Source organism: Leiobunum rupestre, chromosome 11 (genome assembly GCF_980474605.1).
Source record: "Leiobunum rupestre chromosome 11, qqLeiRupe1.1.hap1, whole genome shotgun sequence".
Classification (NCBI taxonomy): domain Eukaryota; kingdom Metazoa; phylum Arthropoda; class Arachnida; order Opiliones; family Sclerosomatidae; genus Leiobunum; species Leiobunum rupestre.
In genome coordinates, this window is record NC_143394.1 from 16,478,974 (window position 1) to 16,504,970 (window position 25,997).

The 25,997-nt window shown below is 32.8% G+C and overlaps 1 protein-coding gene across 2 annotated transcripts in view; it reads right to left on the reverse strand.

Annotated features, from left to right (window-relative positions):
* LOC149921851 (uncharacterized) overlaps window positions 1-25,997 on the reverse strand; it is a 58,736-nt gene that overhangs the window by 29,871 nt on the left and 2,868 nt on the right. The window lies entirely within an intron of this gene.

Below are 25,997 nucleotides of genomic sequence, written 5' to 3' on the forward strand. Positions count from 1 at the left end.
ACTGAACGAATTTTGTAAACATTAACTGGTGTCTTAACCAACAAGGGCAGGGGATAAAAATTACGTCAATACAAGGTACATTTACCGTAATGTTTGTTTAATTAAATGTCACTAAAAACATTTATATTTAATGGAGTATTGGAATATTTTTTATCCTGCGGTCTCTTCCATAATTTCCGGATTTAGAAAAACATTGCCCGTCCTGTTACAATTGGTAAATGATTAAAATAATAATTATGATTGAATATTTGTAAAGCAAGAGCACTAAACTCAGTTAATTAATTGCCATTATACTTTACTAACAATTAATAATTATCTACTCGCATTATTAATACCATAAAAACTTGTAGAGGTTAACGGTAATAGTTAGTGTAGGGAGCTGTCGGCTCGCGTGGCATGTAGGGCTTGCCACCACCCTCCTACGCATTGTAACCCGGCCACCTGTTTAAAGGCATAATAAGTCGCTAGATGACTTGGGCCTAAGGTGGTGCCTTGGGTATTAGCCTAGCTGATTATTATTATTATTTCTATCGATGTATTTGCAGATTTTTCACAGCGAGCCCCTATTCACATGTAAATACCATCAGGTACTCCCGCGTACGACACTTATGCAATAATCTGTACAACTGTTTTCTCGTAAGCATATGTTTTAAGTGTTTTATTTTTAAGAATGTCTGGATATTTCTTGCATTAGTTTTTAGGTTGTTCCATTTTTTAAAATCAAATGAAGAATTTTTGGGCGCTAGCAAAGCTGATTAACTACGAGTGGAACTGCGGCCCATCGATTATTCTGCTCATTGTTATGAGCACTGCTTTTACGCAGCTGAAACTCTTCACATTTGAGTGAAATAGAGGCTTCCACTTCCTCCGTAGAAAATGAATGGTCTTCATCACCAATTTTTCATTTTTGGCTCAATAATAACAAAGCGTAACTAAACAATTGTTAAGTGCTTATGAAAATATTTCACAAAACCGAATTGAGTCAAATATTTATTTCACAAACTTCAAACAATACTGAAATAAATTTATTTATTTTATAAAAATTTTGTTTTGTGATTTTCTAGAAAAGCCTGTAGGTATGGCGAATGGGTGAGCGGATTTAAGAACCCATCCCAATTATGCACACATAAAAGGTGTAATTATTATTTACATAAATAAATAAATGCATAAATAATCAGCAAGGCTAATACCCAAGGCACCACCTTAGGCCCAAGTCATCCAGCGACTTATTTAAACAGGTGGCCGGGTTACAATGCGTAGGAGGGTGGTGGCTAGCCCTTCATGCCACACGAGCCAACAGCTCCCTACACTCACTATTGCCTGTTGCGATAAGGCTCCAGCCGCCTGGTAGCTACTGATAGTACTGAGCAATCTACCGTTCACTACTCCTATAGGCCAATTTCTCTATGGCGTATCATATTTCTTGCTTGAATTTAAATCCATAAAGTAAATGATCTAAAGAATATTTCGTCACTTAACGGTAGCTTCACGAACTGAGTGGTCAAAATTGCCTGTTTTATGTAAATTTATTTCAATAAATTGTACCCTAGAGCTGAATATGTAATAAAGATATTGGAAAAAACCATTCTATTTTTCTGCTAAAAATTGTTATTTTTATTGTTATTAGTAAAAAAGATGTTGTTCATAATTTAATTAAATTTAAAGTAGAAGGCATTGTTTCATGGCTATTAATTTTTGGTTTGTAAATAGATGGCGTTAGAAAAGTACGAAAAAAAATGCAAAATAGATGACGTTGCAAACTTTCTTACCTAAAATAACGCTAGATGACAGTGTACGAGTAATTTTTTGAGTAGGGGGCGTTTTACCGTTATTTCCGGAACCCGCGTCATCACGAGTCACGTCACACTAGTGACGTCGCGGCAGGCTTTCAATTGGCCAAGCCAGAGGGGGAAGAAGAGGGAAATCAGCGAGCTCTCGTCGAAAGCAAGAAGGCGTTTCCCTTCTGACTCGCGGGGTCACGCGGATCTTCAACAACCTTATTAATTATTAAAAAGGTCAAGGTTCACATATCTCTTATATCTGAGTAATTTTTGAAATTAATTAATTTTTAATAACCCCGAATTTTTTATACAAATTCTACCCTTATTTAGATTTAATTATCCTATATTTTAATAGGCACAGCTTTAAAAATCTAAATTAATTGAATTTGCATATTTCATAACGATATATCCGTTTTCAAAGTCTATTTCGCTTTTCACCTAACCTTGTACATTTTTACGAGCGTCTTTTCTAATTTAAAATTTTCTTTTCGTCTGGCCCATATATTAATTCATATAAGAATATCAGTTTTTATTTTTAAAATTTCGTCTATTTTAAGTAAATTTGATCCTAGAGTGTCCAATTTTTCCGTTTTAAATTAATAGCCATTATTATCCCTTTAATTTTTTGATTTTCCCTTTAATTAGAGAAGAATTATAGTATTTTAAAAGATTTCATTTGTTTTGAGAGAAGTTTTTTATGTGTTAATTGAAAACATCTTTTATGAATTTTGAACGAGAGGCAGCTCACTCCAATTATTATTAGGACACCCTCGTATGATTAAATTATGATTAGATTAAATTAAATCTGTAGCTTTGGCTGTACAAAGATTAAAAATGATTAAATCATGATTAAATTTTTAATCATGATTATTAGGACACCCTGTAACATAGTGATCTGCCCCTCGATTTTGGATAACGGCATACTTACAATACAATTGTCTACAGTACATATCTTGGTCTTTATGCGGTTCATCTGATATTTTTTAAATGTTTTTTACTTTTTAAAGTATCTAATTTTATATTGTCCTTTTGTGCATACTTGTATATATTGACAATTAAAAAATCGTCTGTAGATATTTTAATATCAATATTCCAAAATTGTTTATTGATATTTTAATATCAATATTCCAAAATTGTTTATTGATATTTTAATTATCAATATTCCAAAAATTTATCATTGAAATTTTAACATTCAATATTCCAAAAACTGTTTATTGATTTTTCAAGTATCCATATTCTAAAAATTATTTGATATTTTAACAATCAATATTCCTAAAATGGTTTATTGATGTTTTAATTATCAATATTCCTAAAATGGTTTATTGATATTTTAATTATCAATATTCCAAAAATTGTCAATTGACTTTTTGATTATCAATGTACCAAAAATCGTGAATCGAATTTTTAATAATCAATATTCCAAAAATTGTCTATGGATTTACTAATTATCAATATACCGAAAGTCTTTTTTTTAAATATCAATGTACCAAAAACCATGTATCGATTATTTAATTATCAATATACCAAAAATCGTGTATTACATTTTTTATTAATATCAAGAATGTATTTATTAAAAAAATCAATATTCCAAAAATCGCGTATCGATTTTTTTAATTACCAATGTACTAAAAATCATGTATTTCATTTTATATTCTCAATATACCAAAAATAGTTTTTTTTATTTTTTAAATAAAAAAACCGTGTATCAATTTTTTTTATTCTCAATATACCGAAAGCCTACACGATTTGAAATAAGATTAGGTAAATTCGCAATTGTTGCGAATTATTTTAAAAGTTGATTTTTAAAGAGAGTAGAACCATCCTTGTTTGCTAGGGTGCGCCATAGCTTCTCTCTTTTCTCGCGCATGGCGCTAGTCTAGAACGATATTAGAAACACCAAACTCTTCTATTAGAGGAAGCGTGCCGGTCCTGAAGAGGTTTTCTCACTTGAAACATTTATTGTTTCTTATTTAGTGTTTATTTTTTAAATGCACCCTTAATTAACATATAAACAACAATATCCGAGCTATAAATTAATTATTTTCATTAGTGTTTGGATGTTTATTCAAATATAATTTCTTAATAATGAGGTACGTGGTTTTAGGTACACGAAAGGCATTCTAGTAGATATGAGTAATTAAAGCACTACCAAAGTGGGGATACTTTTAGTGAGATATACCTCAAAAATCCCTATATTTCACACTATGTATAACAAGTGTATTGTCCCAAATTCCTGAAAAGGTTATGCCCTGTACAAATTCCTTTTAAGATGCGGTGACGAAATGAAATCTAGATAAGGGTTGTATTAGTATAAAAATTCTAAATTAAAATATCAATAAATAATTTTTGGAATATTGATCATTAAAATATTAATAAACAATTTTGGGAATATTGATAGTTAAAATATCAATAATTTTTGGAATATGGGTAGTAAGGGAATAAACACTTATTGATTTATTATAAAACTAGTTAATTAATAATTATTCCTATTTAATAATTATTAAGAAACAAAAGTTCAGTTCTGGAAAATAAACTTGAACAAAAAATAATATTTTTAACGGTTTTTTAATAATATAAAATATTTACGTTTCCGACTGCTGGCGCCATCTGGTAAGACTTAGTGTATTTAAAACTATCCCTTTAATGGCGTTATCCCTGTGAAAGGATCTTCTTCCTTGTCAAATAAGTATCGGTCTATTCACTAACAAAGCGATCTAACTATTTTTTTCTGAGTATTCCATTCATTTTCATCTTTCGAGCAAGTTAATACAATTCGTATAAAGCAGACACTTGTGGCTGAGGAGCGTAGCGGCACTACAGATTTTCCTGTCAGTTTCATATTAGAATCATCCTCTCCCGCTGCGGCTCCGCTCTGCAGCAGAAGGTTCCTCTCACCCGAGGAATCGTAGACGACGAACCGTTACTTCGGTGCTGAAATGTGATTGCTTAAAAATGCTACGACGTTTTCCGTCTAACAACTATGAAGGCTGATTTTCACTAGCACAAAAACGGAGATGGTCTACGCAAAAAAATTCCCGTTAAGCTGGTTTCACCTTGGTTTCACACTCGACGGAAAATATGCCGGAAAGACGATATTAAGGCCCATTTTCATGCTCGCTGGTAGCGGATAAAAATCGTCAAAATTCGCATCCGCCACTCGCAAGCGTGAAAATAAAGCTAAAATATCTGTTTCAAACAGATCGACGCGGAAAGTGAAAAAGTGTGTAGCGGAAGCGGATTTTGTCGATTTTTACCCGCTACCAGCGAGCATGAAAATGGGGCTTCAAAAGCCCAGCTGAAAATTGATTCCCATTCGATATACCGCTAACGTTCAACTTTACGCTGCTAATTTTCCGTCGAGTGTGAAACCAGCTTTAGGCCTAATTTGTTTAGCATCGTGGAAACCAGCCTCTAAAGGACATTTCGTGTTCCATTTCTGATTAAGAGTTCCGAAAACAGTATAAAGTGTTGTCGTCTGATACGATTTTGAAAACTTGTAACGTCACAGCTGTAGTGCTAATAGTGGCCGCCATGACAGTTACCGTTTTTTATCAAAAGGCAAATTACAATGGTGACGTCACAGGGTTTCAGACGACAACACTCTATAGACTCTTTAACGCGCCTTCCCAATCGACCGCCATTACCTTACAGTCTACGGGGAGGGTGATGAAAAAAACTGGTTTTGGGGGATGAAATTTCTGCGGTAGAGGGCTTGCTCGTTGGTTGTCTGTACGATAATGGCGGCGCCCAGTAAACCTTTCTTAAAAGAGTGTATAAGGAAGTTAACTATTAATAATTAAGCACACAATTAATTAAAAGTAAATAAAATTTTGTTCATATAACAATAAATTTTTACGGGTGTATGTGATTCCTTGCTCTTATAACCCTCTTTATACAGTGCGTTTAAAAAAGTTATGCAAAAATTTTAAGGAGTTGTACGGGGTGAGTTGAGAAGTATGCCTGTTTTTTTTTTTTCATTTTCCTACGATGAGTTAAAAGAGCACCAGAGAGCTTCAAAGTGTGGCCTACTAGACCCTGGAAGTAGGCTGCAACAAGCGCAAAACCAACCACTCATATGCAGTAGCAACGCTCATGTTTTGGAGTGTAACAAATTATATAGTAAGAAGGCATTGCAGATAACTGGGAATATTTGGCCGGAACTATATCCTCTGTTCATGATTCCATGAAGTTATTCTCCCGAGGGGTCCGACATTGGTAAAAATCCCGTACACTCTTAAGATTAATGATTTAATAAATCTTGAAATCAACGTGAAAATCCCGAAATCTGCGCAAAAATCAGTCTCGAAATTTCGAAATCAGCTTAAAAGACCAAAAGTCAACTGGAAAATTGTGGTCTGAAATCTCAAAATCAGTTTCTGATTTCTGAAATCCTTTACGCAAAATTTGCAAATATCGCCTACACGGAGAGAGAGCTTGCGATCGTACCTGGTTTCTTCCCCCGGACCAGGACAAATGGTTTCTCTTCCGGCATTCCCGAGGCGAACAGGGTGCTGACCGGATATGCTCTGTTAACCTCAATAAATTCTTTGGCGTGAAACAAAGTCTATATATAGAATTTGCTATATGTATTTGTTTGTATTTAACTTTAATCATAACTAAGCTACTTAATTTATCAGCCTCAGTCATCTAAAGAGTTTTAAACAGGTGCGTAGAGGTTAACGGTAATAGTAAGTGTAAAATTAGCAGCGTGAAGTTGAACGTTAGCGGTATTAGTACAGGCGAAATTGTAATTCCGCTTTGATGCTCTGTAAAAAGCGATTTAACTCTAGATTATAATATAAGGGTCATTAACAAAAAATATAACCAATGTTACCACTTTTGCAGGTCCGTTTAAGGGGGTGAAAATGGGGGATGAAATTGCACTTTTCGGAAAACGGTTTTTAATTTATTTTAAAGCAACTAATTAACTAAAAAAATTGCTTTAAATGGTATGAAATTTTTTTGAAATCGCTCAGTGGCGTCGTTTAGGAGGGGCGCGTCATAACTCTCATCCCCCCTTTTCTTAAATCTCATTCATGGCCGGTGTTAACAACTATATATATTTAAAAAAAATAAATGCTTGTAATATTTACTTAAATAGTTTTCGGGGCTTTCAAAATTATATGGCATTACTCTTTAGCCCTATTAATAACATTTCTAGATTTTTTTTAAAATACCCCCTCAAATCATAAATCTCGCCACTCATGAAAAATAATTGATTTTGTTTTAGGTTTTTTTATTACTATTGAGTTATATTATTGCAGTATCAAATAAATATAGTTAATTAACAATACTACTCGAGATGTTGAAATGAATAAAAAAATTAACATCACAAACAGTACTTTTTAATTTTTATCAGGTACGTAACGCGATTGACTATTTACATATATTGTGATCATTTTGGGGAAAAAAGACACTTTAAAAAAAAGGAAATTTGTTTAAGTCGATAAACATCAAGAAAATAACTATTCTTCTTCGTCGTCAGATATCTCAAAATTCAATATTGGAACATTTTGGCAATTATCAGCACAAATACAGGCGTCTGTGTAATGCAGGTCATTTTTTCGACAAGAACAGTTGCCTTTACAGCCACTTTTACACCCGCATTTTATAAGCTCTAAGATAGCTTCGAGTGCCAGTAACTCGAAGCTTGTAACCGTCTCGTAGCTTCCCGGGTTGTTATTATTTAGTTTCCATCCTGACCTTTCTGGAAGTGGTAAGCGCGGGTGATTTTCTCGCGAACCTTTCCAAACGCAGCGCAGGTAATATATGGGGTTTCATCGAGGGGTAAGACAGTGTCAGATAATCTGTACACCGAGTTTGTGCATTTAGCACTGTTAAAGGTACATATTTTCAGGAGTTCGCGAGTTCCATTTAGCACTGTCAAAGGTACGCCAGTGTACACCGAGTTCGCAGAGTGTCTTACCCCTCGGGTTTCATTGCGCCCCTGGTAGGGGGAAGGTTTTTACCGTGAAAACTACGCGAAGAATAAAGCTGCCAACGTAGCATTTCGTGAATTGAATTTTGAGATATCTGACGACGAAGAAGAATAGTTATTTTCTTGATGTTTTTCGACTTAAACAAATTTCCTTTTTTTTTAAGTGTCTTTTTTCCCCAAAATGATTACAATATATGTAAATAGTCAATCGCGTTACGTACCTGATAAAACTTAAAAAGTACTTTTTGTGATGTTAATTATTTTTATTTATTTCAACATCTCGAGTAGTATTGTTAATTAACTATATTTATTTGATACTGCAATAATATAACTCAATAGTAATAAAAAAATCTAAAACAAAATAAATTATTTTTCATGAGTGGCGAGATTTATGATTTGAGGGGGTATTTTAAAAAAAAATCTAGAAATGTTATTAATAGGGCTAAAGAGTAATGCCATATGTTTTTGAAAGCCCCGAAAACTATTTAAGTAAATATTACAAGCATTTATTTTTTTTAAATATATATAGTTGTTACCACCGGTCATGAATGAGATTTAAGAAAAGGGGGGATGAGAGTTATGACGCGCCCCTCCTAAACGACGCCACTGAGCGATTTCCAAAAATTTTCATAAATGCGCCACACGTTTTGTAAGCAAATACCATTTAAAGCAATTTTTTTAGTTAATTAGTTGCTTTAAAATAAATTAAAAACCGTTTTCCGAAAAGTTAAATTTCATCCCCCATTTTCACCCCCTTAAACGGACCTGCCAAAGTGGTAACATTGGTTATATTTTTTGTTAATGACCCTTATATTATAATCTAGAGTTAAATCGCTTTTTAAAGAGCATCAAAGCGGAACCCTTTTTTTGACAACAACGCCTGCACTATTTATCGAATGGGAATAAATTTTCAGCTCGGCGTTTATAATCGTCTTTCCGGCATATTTTCCGTCGAGTGTGAAACCAGCTTAAGGAGCTGTTGGTTCGCTTGGTATGAAGGGCTTGCCACCACCCTCCTACGCATTGTAACCCGACCACCTGTTTAAAGGCATTAAAAGTCGCTCGATTACTTGGGCTTAAGTTGGTATTAGCCTAGCTGATTATTATTATTATTATTATTATTATTAGCCTAGCTGATTATTATTATTATTATTATTAGCCTAGCTGATTATTATTATTATTATTATTAGCCTAGCTGATTATTATTATTATTATTATTATTAGCCTAGCTGATTATTATTATTATTATTATTAGCCTAGCTGATTATTATTATTATTATTATTAGCCTAGCTGATTATTATTATTATTAGCCTAGCTGATTATTATTATTATTAGCCTAGCTGATTATTATTATTATAACTTGTTCTGTAACCGCTTTACGACCCATATTATTAATTTTGTATTATATAATACCGAAACATACAAATATTTGTTAACCCATTATTATATACACTACAAACTAACTTCAATATCATGATCCAAGTCCTTTTAAATGGCAGTTTGTTACAGGATTCATATTATAGCATATTTTTGAGGCGAGGATATTATTGAAGCGAATCGTCAAAGAACTTCAGATGGCGAAATGTTTGTCATGTCGTAGCAATCGTCAGAGTGAACCGATTTGAGTGAATGTTTTAACAAAACTAAATCTTAACTGGGCCAGAGTTTTAAATTTCCATCTGTGCTCTGAGATATTAGAGGTTAAAGCTTACACACGCGTGTTTATTTAAAACTACGACTGTCTGAAAAAAATAATAATTGTTTTTATAAACTAGAGAGTTTTTGTAGGTGGGGTTGGTGAGTGGTTATCAATTTCGCCTCGAAGAATGAGGAGCCTGGTTCGAACACAGCTTTTGGCACTGGGTGAAAACTCAAAGGTTCTCCTTTTCCTTACAGTTTGCAAGTTTTCTCCCTACTGATTAAAATGGTTATATCCCGAGTTTTTCCCGTTTCCATAAAAACTTGTAGAGGTTAACGGTAATAGTGAGTGTAGGGAGCTGTTGGCTCACGTGGCACGAAGGACTTGCCACCACCCTCCGACGCATTGTCACAAGGCCCCCTGAATTAATGGCAATAAAGGTCGCTCGACTACTTGGATATTAGTATAGCTTATTATAATTATTATTATTATATTTCAAGCGCTCTGATTGAAGTATTCAATTTTAAATATTAGTCGCATCACTTGAAAAATATGTTTCCTAAATGATTATACTGATATTTGTTCTCTTCAGTGTCTGGTCACCGCTATAGAGACAACCTAGAGCTTAAAACCCAATTTAAGTCGGTTTAAACGCCAGTTTTGACCAATTAAAATGGAGGGAAACTCGCAATGAAAACTGTTGACAGTGTGAACTCGGCTTTAGTAATACTGAAAAGTCTGTCTTTAAGCCAAATATACCGAGAAATTGTCAATAGTAAACGTTTCAAAATTCAACTTTAAATTACAATTTTTAAAACTGTAGGCGTCAATACCGAGTGAGCCTACGAAAATAGCGTATATTTCACTAAAGTAAATATCTATTTCACAGGACCTTCTGGCGATATCCAGTGCAGAGACTCATATCCTGTTCTTTCTTACAAAGTTAATCTTTCCAAAATATTATTACTCCCATCTCTGAAAAAAAGGGATAAACAAATCCAAAAATCTCCATCTATTTGCAACCCTGAAGAGCTTTCTCTCCGAAGAGAAACTTTTCACTTTGAGAACAAAACTTTCGTTTTAAAGTTATAATATGAGAGACCTTAGAAGGCTGGCATTTGTTAGTGTTTTTCTATTCATAAGTCATAGTAATTACACTCATCTAATTTACGCTCTAAATTAGTTTACAATTCTCAAATCTATCTCTGAGCGTTCTGATTGCGGTTATTCAGCATCAAAATTCTCAGATAATTAAAAATGATTTTGTCATTACACTGCTAGATCTTAAATATTACAATATACGTTGTTATTAGTACTATAAAATTAAATATTTTTAAGTAATTTTAAAACTTGATTTTATCATACGTAACATTTCTATCGTAAATGTGGATATTATTTTTGAAACTGCGTATTTGAACGAGCTAATTAAGGGAATTAGACCAAACCATTTGAAAATGGCTGGAATAATTTTAAGCCGATTTAGCTGAAAATATCTGCGTTGGTTGGTCACACACAGCATATGGCACCTGTTTGTTTTGGTTTGGAATTACACGCCATATTGAAAAATGGTGGATAAAACTAAACTGTCTTGACGCTATAACTGACGTAATATTTATCCGATTTTGATGAACCTTTCTGTGTTGGTTGGCCACACCTAGCAGATGGGACTTATGGTTCTAAATTGAAATCCGAAACCATTTTGGAAAATGGTGGATCCATGTACTATAACTGCCTTAACTTTTAGATAATTTGGTTTAAATTCTACGTCATCAAATAATAGGTTAACTAACCGAGTTCTGGCCGAATATATTTGTACCGCAGTTAGAACTAACTCTTATAAGTATAAATATTATCAAGTTCATAATATGTAACTTAAGTAATTTATACCAATCCTATAGCACTTAGATACCATTACACGTTTGTACAATTAATGAAATCACCACTATGTAGCGTTGTTTTTTTTAAGTCGCCGTGAAACTCCGATTAATTATTTAGTAGCCTATCTGGTTTACTTATTAATTTTTATGTTACCTTAGCCCTAAATATTAATTTAAAATGTCTAAAAATAATATAATACCGTATTGAAATTCTGTTGGTATAAATTTTGGATTTCAAAAGAATAATTGTGCTAGCGCAGCTTTTTCTTACAGTATATCGTGTCACTTGCGTTAGGGTTTTTCAGGCTCGCGAAGTCTTCGTCGCTTTGTACGCGAAAAACATTTCAATGGATAAAACGAATAGCTTGTTCTCCCGGTTAAGGCCACTTCAGCTTCTTCTCGCTTACTCCTGGGTGTGTCCGCACACTTGTATTTAGATCTGCCCAGTACCGGCCACTACCACTCCGAGAATTCGTCGAGCCTACAAAGGTTCATAAATAATACCTGGTCTATTTTAAGGGTCGTTGGTTTCTTTGTAATGTAATTTCGTCGTGAAACCTGTTAGATATTAATAAAAAAAACCCGAAATGTATGTTTTTTTTTCATTTTTTAGCTAGGAATAGAATTGGTTTTATTGTTATGGCAGCTAGGAGTGTAAGATAAGTACATTTTTTAGTAATTTAAGGCTCGTGTTCGCTACTAAAGAGATAGTGTCAGAATATTTTTGTATGGTTTATTAGATTTTTGCATGAGTTATATAAATAGATAACGATAATAATCATAATAATAATAATGCTAATGACGATTTTACTTGAAAAATAAATTTACACTAGTAAATCGAAGTTTTTAAATGGAACGGTAGGCTTCCCGGCATTCCTAGTGTGCCTATTATTGACGTCATTAGCCGGTAAAAGTTTATATTGGTTGCTACTAGAGCGAGCCGAGAGAGATTGTTTAGAGGGAAAATAGTAGCATCGAAATTTCACAAGCCAATAATCTTAAGCCTAACTTTGCCATTTTCAAAAATCAATTAACCCTTATGCACACTAATACGACATCGCAATCGAAATTCTACATTTAATAAAATCATATAATTTTTTTTACGTATTCCGAATTTAATTATCAATAAACAGAAATCAATACATTATTTCCAAAACAAACGATAATGTAATAAGCTTTCGAAAACTATAGAGTAGTATCACCTCGTAGCTTTGGCCATGGCCGCCATTTTAGGCGCGTTTTTTTCTCTATTGGAAAAAGCATGGGTGACGTTGCGTGATGTAGCACTGACACTACTATATTGGAGGTTTTCGCTGTTTTCCGATGCATTGTTAAGGCTATTGAGCGCCCGCGTTTTTATTTATTGTTTTTGAAGGGATCTTAAATATTAAGAGCGCGCGCCCAAAGAATCAACTAGAATTATAAGTCGGAAAATTACCGAGGCCTTTCTTCCGGAAAATTTTCCGTATTTTTCCGAAAAAAGAAAAAAAAATGTTTTGATTCCATGATTAGCTTAATATTGTTTGCAAATTTAAATTTCACGGCATTTTCACCTCATTTTGTCGAATCTAAAAGTAAAACACCTCTAGACTAGTCTAGAATAAACACTCTTAAAAAGTAATAAATGTTTCAATATTTATTTTCTCGATTTAAGGAAAATTTTACGCATTTAATTTTTCCGGGAAATTAACAACTCTATAATCAACACTTAATTTTATACACGTAGTTAATCCTAACAAAAAGCAGATCGGTAGGAATTGGGTTACTAGGAAATCTTCTAATTTTTTAACTCTCCGCAACAATTAATGACGTCCACAATAGGCAAAATTGCGTTAATTTTCATAACTAAATACTTGTATAAAGTGCCATAACATATATATTTTAGAATTCTGGACATAAAAATCTATCACAAAATTCACAATGTGTCCAAGCTGACACTATCTCTTTAAGTTCTTAAAATCAACGTAGTAAAATGCAAAGACTTGCTGTTTTCAACTGTAAAATGACAGAAATATAATTTTTAGCGGCAAAATATAGGGATGATGAAGTGTCTTTGAGGAATGGTAATATATGGGAATGAAGAAATGTCTTTTATTATTGGTAAAATATACTAATGAAGAAGTGTCTGTTATTATTGGTAAAATATACTAATGAAGAAGTGTCTTTTATTAATGGTAAAATATAGGATTGATGGGGTTGATGAAGTGTCTTTTATTAATGGTAAAATATACTAATGAAGAAGTGTCTGTTATTATTGGTAAAATATACTAATGAAGAAGTGTCTTTTATTAATGGTAAAATATAGGATTGATGGGGTTGATGAAGTGTCTTTTATTAATGGTAAAATATACTAATGAAGAAGTGTCTGTTATTATTGGTAAAATATACTAATGAAGAAGTGTCTTTTATTAATGGTAAATTATGCTAATGAAGAAGTGTCTTTTATTAATGGTAAAATATACTAATGAAGAAGTGTCTGTTATTATTGGTAAAATATACTAATGAAGAAGTGTCTTTTATTAATGGTAAAATATAGGATTGATGGGGTTGATGAAGTGTCTTTTATTAATGGTAAATATAGGATTGATGGGGTTGATGAAGTGTCTTTTATTAATGGTAAAATATACTAATGAAGAAGTGTCTTTTATTAATGGTAAATTATGCTAATGAAGAAGTGTCTTTTATTAATGGTAAATATAGGATTGATGGGGTTGATGAAGTGTCTTTTATTAATGGTAAAATATACTAATGAAGAAGTGTCTGTTATTATTGGTAAAATATACTAATGAAGAAGTGTCTTTTATTAATGGTAAAATATAGGATTGATGGGGTTGATGAAGTGTCTTTTATTAATGGTAAATATAGGATTGATGGGGTTGATGAAGTGTCTTTTATTAATGGTAAAATATACTAATGAAGAAGTGTCTGTTATTATTGGTAAAATATACTAATGAAGAAGTGTCTTTTATTAATGGTAAATATAGGATTGATGGGGTTGATGAAGTGTCTTTTATTAATGGTAAAATATACTAATGAAGAAGTGTCTGTTATTATTGGTAAAATATACTAATGAAGAAGTGTCTTTTATTAATGGTAAATTATGCTAATGAAGAAGTGTCTTTTATTAATGGTAAAATATAGGATTGATGGGGTTGATGAAGTGTGTTTTATTAATGGTAAATATAGGATTGATGGGGTTGATGAAGTGTCTTTTATTAATGGTAAAATATACTAATGAAGAAGTGTCTGTTATTATTGGTAAAATATACTAATGAAGAAGTGTCTTTTATTAATGGTAAAATATAGAATTGATGGAGTTGATGAAGGGTCTTTTAGTAATGGTAAATATAGGATTGATGGGGTTGATGAAGTGTCTTTTATTATTGGTAAAATATACTAATGAAGAAGTGTCTGTTATTATTGGTAAAATATACTAATGAAGAAGTGTCTTTTATTAATGGTAAAATATAGGATTGATGGGGTTGATGAAGTGTCTTTTATTAATGGTAAAATATACTAATGAAGAAGTGTCTGTTATTATTGGTAAAATATACTAATGAAGAAGTGTCTTTTATTAATGGTAAATATAGGATTGATGGGGTTGATGAAGTGTCTTTTATTAATGGTAAAATATACTAATGAAGAAGTGTCTGTTATTATTGGTAAAATATACTAATGAAGAAGTGTCTTTTATTAATGGTAAATTATGCTAATGAAGAAGTGTCTTTTATTAATGGTAAAATATAGGATTGATGGGGTTGATGAAGTGTGTTTTATTAATGGTAAATATAGGATTGATGGGGTTGATGAAGTGTCTTTTATTAATGGTAAAATATACTAATGAAGAAGTGTCTGTTATTATTGGTAAAATATACTAATGAAGAAGTGTCTTTTATTAATGGTAAAATATAGAATTGATGGAGTTGATGAAGGGTCTTTTAGTAATGGTAAATATAGGATTGATGGGGTTGATGAAGTGTCTTTTATTAATGGTAAAATATACTAATGAAGAAGTGTCTTTTATTAATGGTAAATTATGCTAATGAAGAAGTGTCTTTTATTAATGGTAAAATATGGGGATGAGGAAGTGTCTTTTATTAAAAGTAAAATATAGGGATGATTCAGTTTCTTTTATTAATGCTAAAAATATTTGTAACGGGAAATGTCTTTTTAAAGCAAAAATTTTAGTATCTGGAAGTATCTTTATGAACTGTAAAATATCAGTATCGGGAAGGGTCTTTTATTAGTGAACTTTAAAATATCGGTTTCGCGAAGTGTCTTTTTAACGCTAAAATATTGGTCGTTTTCAAAGCTACTACTTATGAGATCAAAGTGTAGTATATTTTCGCATCATCTTTTAAACGTACCATGTGAGATTCACACGCTATCGATAAAGTAATAGTGACGTAAGAGGTACCCTAGTTAATTTTCACTAGTAACTCTGAAGTCTAGAACTTACGACGTTAGTAGAATATCCTACTTCGTGATTAAATCTCCTAACGATACTTCTATACACCTCGATGCATTATGGGAGATTGGAATTTTCTATACTACCTTCTGGATTGACCTTCCCTTTAAATGGCTAAATTTAGCTAAAACTGAAAGCTAATGTTATATTTTCTAAGCTATTCAACTTATAAATTTGAGCGAACAATTACTCGAAATTATAGAAATAATTCCTGTTATTTGCAGAGATATTTTTAGATATTTATTTAAACGTAGTCCACAATGACGCGGATCGAGAATGGCCTTAACTCGCTCGCTCGGGCAAGTCCAAACAAGTCAATAAGTGGAAACGTCGGGAAGGGCTAGAAGCGGGTACCATTTCTTTTCTAATTAGAATGGCTTTTGTCGAGAAAAGGGGTGAGCGCGAATCAATTGATTGGGAGTGAAAGGAAGAGCTAAGCCTTGGTCCACCTTTTCGAGTCCCTTTCGGCGCTTTTATCAATCGCAAAATAGCCAGTCATCGAGCGAATATTTTTCATTATGAAAATTATATGATGTTCCACCAACGCCACTCTTTTAATTTAACTAGATCAATGACGTCAAAGGTGTGGATATATTATTTCGACGATACTCGGGAAGGTATACGACACTCTCTAGCGTTTAATTACAACTAGAGGTAATAGAATTAGTGTTCCTTCACGCTTTATTATAACAATTAAGTGGAACCTAATTAAAGGTTAAGGGTAGCCTTTTAACACGATGGTGTTATCGTAGAGCGTTAAGCCTAAAAAGGAGCCTTTGGCTACGACGGGTTAAAAATAGAGGGCGCTGTAAATCAACCTTTATACCGGGAATAGGGTTCCATATTTCACGTTTGTGCGGGCTCACCTTAACAATGGCTCGAATTTTTCGACAAGTGTATTGGAGCTATATAGCTTTCGGCCACGACAAAATCGGCCATAATTCTTAAACGTCCGCCCTGATAAGAGGACTTGTTGCGGGGGAATTTTTTGCGCCTAGTTATTAACTGGTACGTGATAAAAGGTGACTTAATCCGAGGCTTATAGCTAACAGTTGGTTTTGTTTGGTTGGGTTTTACAGTGGCTGTTTATTGTAATTGCTTTTACCACAGTAGCGAAAGTGTTTGGTTAGACCTGGGCGCGTCAAGTTGCTAAGAATTTTATACTTTTCTCGCGAGAATGGTTAAATGGAGTGTAATGTAGAAAGGAACCAAATTCTTGTTTTTACCGCTTCTATTCCCACCGCCAAATGCAAAATTCGGACGCGTGCGCCCAGAAGGAAGCTGTTCCAACCAACGTTTCCCAGAGTTGGCGAAATCCAAATTCGACCACCTTGAACACGAAATTTGGAAAAAGTTTTGGCAGCACTGGCACCCTCCCATCTTGAGTTTGGAGTAGAGGTCGGCGTTTGAATGAGAAATTATACGATTGTTTATATTTATCCATAACCGATAATTATTCAGAAATATTCGAAAAAAAATGATTAATTTGCATGTTAAATCGTTGTTTATTCGTATAATTTATTCGTATAAAACAAATAATACTAATTTTAATGATTTATTGAAATTTTTGCGGTTAATTTATTTGTTCCACCGACCTCTAGACTTTGGAGCCTAGAATATCTTTTCCAGTACTGTCGCCTCGCCTCTGGATAAAGTTACCTTCGCATCCCCTAATAAAATACTTCGCTACGACCCTGTGTGCGCCTTTCCCAAGTTCAATCATCCTAGCCTAGAGGAAGTTGATTCGTTCGAAGAAGATACAACTCACTGCGCCAAGAAAATTCCGAAATACCGAGAATATTCAGAAATATCTAGAATATTCCGAAATACCGAGAATATTCCGAAATATCGAGAATATTCCGAAATATCGATAATATTCCGAAATATCGAGAATATTCAGAAATATCTAGAATATTCCGAAATACCGAGAATATTCCGAAATATCGAGAATATTCCGAAATATCGAGAATATTCCGAAATATCGAGAATATTCCGAAATATCGAGGATATTCCGAAATATCGAGGATATTCTGAAATATCGAGGATATTCTGAAATATCGAGAATATTCTGAAATATCGAGAATATTCTGAAATATCGAGAATATTCCGAAATATCGAGAATATTCCGAAATATCGAGGATATTCCGAAATATCGAGGATATTCTGAAATATCGAGGATATTCTGAAATATCGAGAATATTCTGAAATATCGAGGATATTCTGAAATATCGAGAATATTCTGAAATATCGAGAATTATCTGAAATATTGAAAATTACTGGTAAAATATTAAAAATCTGATGTATATTGTAGTATATTTTTGTGGTTCAAGCGGCTTAGGAAAACCTAGCTTTACGCTCAAAACTTAGCAGGAAGGTTTGGTAAATAACGGGTAATGTATTATGAAATCAGATGGAAACAAAGTTGGATCAAAATGTTCGCTCGTTTGAATATGCCATTAAAACCCTGAAGTTTAGCTTATTGCCTTTGAACATATTTTACCTTAAAATTTAAATAATTTATTCGTGCGATGTATTAGTCTCTTTGAAGACTTGATGTTAGAAACGTCGATATCGGACATAACATTCCACGAGCCAGGCGCTAAAATTGGTTTTTGGGCTCATCAGGAGGTACCAGACGAAACTTTCAGGGTTGATAGATGATTCAATGGTATAAACGATGTTCGATTGTGCTCTCTCAAATCCGTAGTTTTTAAAAATTGCAGCTATTTCAAGATGGCGGACAGGCGATAGCTTAAATGCGTTATAACTCCGGTTCATAATTCATGTGATATAATTTTTTTCCGTGTAATTGGTTGTATTAACGTATCTGTTGGCTCGCGTGGCATTGTAACCCTGCCACCTGAATTAATGGTATTAAATTAATGGTATTAAATTAATGGTATTAAATTAATGGTATTAAATTAATGGTATTAAATTAATGGTATTAAATTAATGGTATTAAATTAATGGTATTAAATTAATGGTATTAAATTAATGGTATTAAATTAATGGTATTAAATTAATGGTATTAAATTAATGGTATTAAATTAATGGTATTAAATTAATGGTATTAAATTAATGGTATTAAATTAATGGTATTAAATTAATGGTATTAAATTAATGGTATTAAATTAATGGTATTAAATTAATGGTATTAAATTAATGGTATTAAATTAATGGTATTAAATTAATGGTATTAAATTAATGGTATTAAATTAATGGTATTAAATTAATGGTATTAAATTAATGGTATTAAATTAATGGTATTAAATTAATGGTATTAAATTAATGGTATTAAATTAATGGTATTAAATTAATGGTATTAAATTAATGGTATTAAATTAATGGTATTAAATTAATGGTATTAAATTAATGGTATTAAATTAATGGTATTAAATTAATGGTATTAAATTAATGGTATTAAATTAATGGTATTAAATTAATGGTATTAAATTAATGGTATTAAATTAATGGTATTAAATATTCGATAGAGGACTTGGGTTTAGAGCTCGGTGTTTGGATAATAATTATCCGATTGATTTGATTTTATCCATAACTGAAAATTATCTGACTAAAAACGTATTATTTTGCATATTAATTCGTTTTACAACCGCGAATAATATCCATAAATAAAAAGTTACCCGAAATTTTTATAAATAAAATAATTTATCTGTTCCGCCAAGCTCTACTTGGGTCTAAGGTACCTTGCGGACGTACATTTCGGATTATCATTCAAAACCGTCATCGACTGGGAAGTGACGTCAATTACGTCATATCCTTGCAACAAAGTCTCATTGGGAAAAAGGTCTTGCCGGCACACTTATGACTAATTATGTTACATATGGTACCACTGATATTAGCGAAATGGCGGAGATTCAAGTCTGTCATTTTCCCGATAAAAGTTAATAAAAGAGCGTTCCATTTGTGAGGTTTCCGTCTAAAAAAGCCTTAGTACCTACTCATTTTATTGGACATCTCTATTAAGCTGAGATTTTCAATTAGGTGGGGTCTATCGCGATCCAGAGAGAGTATGGTGAGACCCCGCTGACCCAGTCGAGGAGGAGTGGCTTTGGGGGACACTTTGGCAATTGGGAAAGGCTAATATCGATTCTTAATTTAATTGAACTAACGTCATATATCTTTCCGTAGTTCGTTATATCTGGTTTATGTTACGAGTGATTTGGCGTATTTTATTCGAAGAAAGTCAACACGAGGTTTGGTTCATTGAAATTGCACTCTATAGGAACTGGAACGACATCAAAAGGCACTTTGATTTCCAGTTTATTCATTGGAGTCCAATATTTTATAACTTCTGGGGTGGGGGAGTGGTTAGAACTTTCGCCTCGCAGCAAGAGGAGCCGGGTTCAATCACAGCTTGTGGCACTGGGTGAAACCTCGCAACAACCCCTTCTGCGTTGAGTTTTCCAGTTCGCTCCCCACTGGTAACGGTAATAGTGAGTGTAGGGAGCTTTCGGCTCGCGTGGCATGAAGGGCTTGCCACCACCCTCCTACGCATGGTAACCCGGCCACCTGAATTAATGGCTTTAAAAGTCGCTTGATGACTTAGGCCTATGGTGGTGCCTTGGGTATTAGCCTAGCTGTTTTATTAGTTCTCTCCCCACTGGCTCAAGGGGTTGTCCCCGAGGTCTTCGTTTTTCCCTTCATTAAAAACTTGTAGAGGTTAACGGTAATAGTGAGTGTAGGGGGCTGTTGGCTCAACCGTCCTACGCATTGTAACCCGGTCACTTCAATAAATGGTTTTAAAAGTCACTTGATGCCTTGGGTTTTAGCCTAGTTGATTCTGTCAAGCTTACGTGACCAGTCGTACAATATTTAGAGTGATTGAATAAGAATACGGGATTTTACACTTTTCCAACTCACAAATCGAGAAATAGCTATGGTTAACTGTTCCTTTTCAGCAAAAATTGTTAAAATGCGTAAATACTGGTTTAAATTGAAATCCGTCAAAACCTGAAGCCAGCTGCACACATGAGACTTTCGCACACCCTCCGCTTGCTCGTGCGCGAGCTCGGTTTTTGAAACGATGCGTGCGAGCGCGCTCAAAATTCGCTTGCGAGCTTTATGTGAGCATCCGGCTTTATGGCGAAATCGGTATGCTTATACAAAAAGATAAATTGTGCGGTAAAGCAGGTTACGTGAAACTCAAAATACATAATTATATATTTAGACAATACTCACAAGGAGACATCCCGAAGTGTAACCCACCGATTTTGTTCAAACTCGGGGGATTGGTAGACCTTCGTGTAACGTGAAAAATTCTAAAGGGAATGTATTCAATGGGCAACCGTTTTGCCATGGCAACGAAAAATGTTTTTGATAACAACAAATGGAAATTTTCCCATTGAAAATAACATGGGATTCTGACCGATTCCTAGGACCCCCCCCCCCTGTGAAAAATTTTAACAAATTTAAAAATTTCGAAAATGCCAAAAATTTTAAAAATAGATAAAAATTAATAAAAAAAACATCAAAATTGATAAACTTTTGATCAATTTGAGGTCAAAATCCCATGTTATTTTCAATGGGAAAATTTAACATTTTTCGTTGCAGTGGCAAAACGGTTGTCCATTGAATAAATTCCCTTTCGGATTTTTCATGATACATGAAGGTCTACCAATCCCCCGAGTTTGAACAATATCGGTGGGTTACACTTCGGGATGTCTCCTTGTCAGTCATATATAAAAATATAAGTGGCGTTTAAGTATTTGTCAACAACTCCCTACACTAATTATTACCGCGTTTATTATTTTTTCTAACCAAGCAAAATTTTTTAATTAAACTGTATAAGAATATGAACGATTGAAAGAACATTTTCCTCAATACAATAGTTCTTACTACTCTCGTAAGAGATATAATATACACAGTTGACTTTATTTACCGGAACTGAGATAACAAATTCGTAAAATATTGAGAAGTTACGTTGAATTTTATCACTCTTTGATTTTATTTTTGAAGAATATTCAAACGTACTTTGGAAACTCCACGGTGAAAGCGAAAATCAGTGGCAAGTTAAGTAAAATTTTAATTGAAAACTTTAATTGGAAGCCCTAGATGGTCTTTTAACGAAGTGAAATCGTAAAATACCAAGATGATATTTTAAACCACTCGAAGAGAACTTTAAAATAAGCGCCTCCAAATATACATATTTCTCATAGAAACCTTAGAAATTGAAATGTTCCGGTAACATTTGAACAAAGATACTTATTTTGTGAAATTTCGAATTTGACTGGTTGAAGTTTCTGTTTATCAAATGCTCATTTTTATTGCGAATCGGGTAAATTAAGTCAACTGGGTATTATCAGAAGCAATATAATATAAATCTTGCTAATTTTACTTTTATTATGATTATTACCTACCTTTGGGAAGATAAATAAGATTTATAATTTATTATAATAATAATAATATGTGGACTTTTATAGATTTTTAGGGTTGTTAATTTTCCGGAAAAATAAAATGCGGAAAAATTTCCAGAAAATTTTCCGCAAATCGGAAAAATAAAAAATTAAAACATAAACTAATTTTCAAGGGTTTTTAATGTTTTAAACTTTTTATCGATTTAAAATGACTAATATCAGTTAACATACTACAAAACATTAATAGTGTTACATTTCAACCAGTTTAAACTAGTCTATAGGTTTAGTTTTACTTTTAGATTAGAAAAAATGGGGTGAAAATGCCGCTTTATTTAAATTTGCAAACAATATATTAGACAAATCATGGAATGAAAACGTTTTTAATATTTTTCGGAAAAATACGGAAAATTTTCCTTAAAAAAGGCCTCGGTAATTTTCCGGAAAATTTTCCGAGCGGGAAATTTTCCGACTTACAACACTATAGATTTTACATCTTGAAGTGCAGCAATCAACTCGGGAAATGTTGAGCCGTGGTGCATTGTACACATTCGCGCCCAGCGGAATCTGCTTCGAACCTGCATGTTTCATAAACTTCTGGTATCATTTAAAAGCGATTTCCCAACTAGAATAAAGAGTAGATGGTTTTTTTCCGCGCGTTCTAGGTTTTTTGAGCAGGTTAAAAAGTGTAGCCATATGACGTCATTTCACTTCAATTCTGTCTTGACGAAAAAAACGATTTGGAGTAAGAAGGGAGTAGTTGGAGTAAGAAGGGAGTAGTTGAAGGTTAAAGGTTATTTATAAAAAGCTTGCCCGTCATGTTTTCGTGAAACGAAATTTAAGCAGACGACAAAGCTAGATTACTCCATCTACACCTCCTTTCGAGGAGGAGTCAAAAGTGTAACCTTAGAGCTCCGGAACAAGCGAACAAAATTCGGGACAGGGTAAATCTTACCCCGAGAACAGGCGAATAAAACGTCTTAGGGTAAAAAGTTTACGATTTTTGTCCACGGACAAGCGAAAAAAACCCACCTAATATAGTTTCGTCTTGGCACGTAAAATACGAATTTCATAAAATTCCGCATTATGGTTTTCAAATTCAGGTTAACCACACATTTTATTATTTTCCTATATTTCATAGTTTTTCCTACATTTTATCACTTTCCTACATTTCGTGACACATTTTATAATTTTCACCAATATTTTATCATTTTCTCCAATATTTTATCATTTTCTCCAATATTTTATCATTTTCACCAATATTTTATCATTTTCACCAATATTTTATCATTTTCACCAATATTTTATCATTTTCACCAATATTTTATCATTTTCACCAATATTTTATCATTTTCACCAATATTTTATCATTTTCACCAATATTTTATCATTTTCTCCAATATTTTATAAATTTATCCTATAGTTTATCATTTTATCCTAAATTTTATCATTTTTCATATATTTTATAATTTTTTCTATATTTTATAATTTTTTCTATATTTTATCAATTTCATGCATTTTATCACTTTTCCTACATTTCATCACAGTTCCTACATTTTCTCACCCATTCATCATTTTCTCCAATATTTTTCATTTTATCCTATATCTTTTCATTATTTGGTCATTTTCCTATAATTTGTCATTTTCCTATATTTTATCATTTTTCCAATATTTTATCAATTTCCTGCATTTTTTTACTTTTCCTACATTTCATCACAGTTCCTACATTTAATAACCCATTCATCATTTACTCCAATATTTTATCATTTTCTCTTATATTTTATCATTATTTCCTATATTTTATAATTTTCCACTATATTTAGTCATTTTCTCCTATATTTTAAAATTTTCTCCTGCATTTTATGATTATCTCCTATATTTTATCATTTTCCTAATTTTATAATTTTCTCCTATATTTTATCATTTTCCTACATTTTCTCCAAAATTTACTCTTTTTTTACATTTTCTCCTATATATTATCATTTTCCTACATTTTCTCCAAAATTTACTCTTTTTTTACATTTTCTCCTATATTTTATCATTTTCCTACATTTTATAATTTTCTCCTATATTTTATCATTTTCCTACATTTTATAATTTTCTCCTATATTTTATCATTTTCCTACATTTTGTAACTTTTCCTATATTTTGTCATTTTTATAAACGATCTTTCTGTACCTTCCTGTAATTACTACTAATTAGATTATTTTCAGATATTTTTTCGGAATTTTTTAGGCCTTTTCCCGTTGCCATGAAAAGATTTTATTATTGACGGAAATCCAATGCAACAAAGTTGGAAAGCATTACGCAACTTTTAGCCATACATTTTCAACCCTAATAAAAATCCTCGCTCTCTCGGTCAATTATCAAACCAAATTCCTTTTAAGAACCATGTATTTTCACTTCATATTCATGTATGAAATATATAAACCTATATTTGAAACTTCATTTCAACAGAAATTCTACATTTTTTCCCTAATTTTCCCGAAAGCTCTCCCATTAACGCTTAAAAATCGACTACATATTTTCTATTTTTCGTATCACATTTTTCCAAAAATGTAATATTCAAAGTCAAATAACGCAAGCCACTGTTACCAAAAAACTGGATTTCGCTGCCTCAACCGAAAATTCAATCTGCTGATCGCATTGATGTAATATTAGATTGGCTAAATATATTGTCAGACACTAATATAGATTATAGAGTAGAAACTTTAACAACGCATTATGTAAATGTTATTTTAACTTTAGAACTTTCATTTCAAATTTAATGACGTATCTATTTTGACCGTTCTTGCTTATTTTTCGATAATTAGGGGGATTGCGAGCATAAGGATAATTTATTTGTGACACTAACAAAATGGGTCAGAAAACCACGGGCATTTTGATCACATCCCGCGAAATATAATATAAACAGCAGTCTAAAGATATTCCCGCGAAAAGTTGAAGGAACAGTTTTTGAAGACCGAATCTATCATAAGAAAGACGGACCTTTTGAACAATTCCCACGAAAAGTAGAAGGAACAGTTTTTGAAGACCGAATCTATCATAAGAAAGACGGACCTTTGGAACAATTCCCGCGAAAAGTAGAAGGAACAGTTTTTGAAGACCGAATCTATCATAAGAAAGACGGACCTTTGGAACAATTCCCGCGAAAAGTAGAAGGAACAGTTTTTGAAGACCGAATCTATCATAAGAAAGACGGACCTTTTGAACAATTCCGGCGAAAAGTAGAAGGAGCAGTTTTTAAAAACCGAATCTATCATAAGAAAGACGGACCTTTTGAACAATTCCCGCGAAATGTAGAAGGAGCAGTTTTTAAAAACCGAATCTATCATAAGAAAGACGGACCTTTGGAACAATTCCCGCGAAAGGTAGAAGGAGCAGTTTTTAAAAACCGAATCTGTCATAAGAAAGACGGACCTTTGGAACACTTCTCGCGAAATATATCAGGAACAGTCCTTTAAATACCGATGATTTCATATACGAAAAAGTTTATTTTGAACTCTTCTAGCGAATTATAAACACTAGTCTCAAGATCAAAGCGATCATAAGAAAAACGGTCAGTTTGATCACTTTTCGTGGTTAAAGATAAACATATCGTGCGTTTCACGAGGCGAGGGACACTTATGTCCCGTTGACGCTCTACATAGTTGAATGGTATGTACCTAACTCCTACAATTCGAAATCAACCGATATCAATTTGGGGTTGCCCAAATTGATGGTCAATGTATTTAGATAGCTACCGCCGGCTCGTTGAATATCACCTGTTTGCTTCGAATTTAGTTTGCTAAGACCTTCACTTGTGTTGTTTAAAGCGGCGATAATCTTGCATTTTAGTGTGCTAAGGTCGTATCATGGTAGAATAATTTGATTGAAATGTCATTATTATAAATATAATCGGAAGTATATAGCATATAGGAGA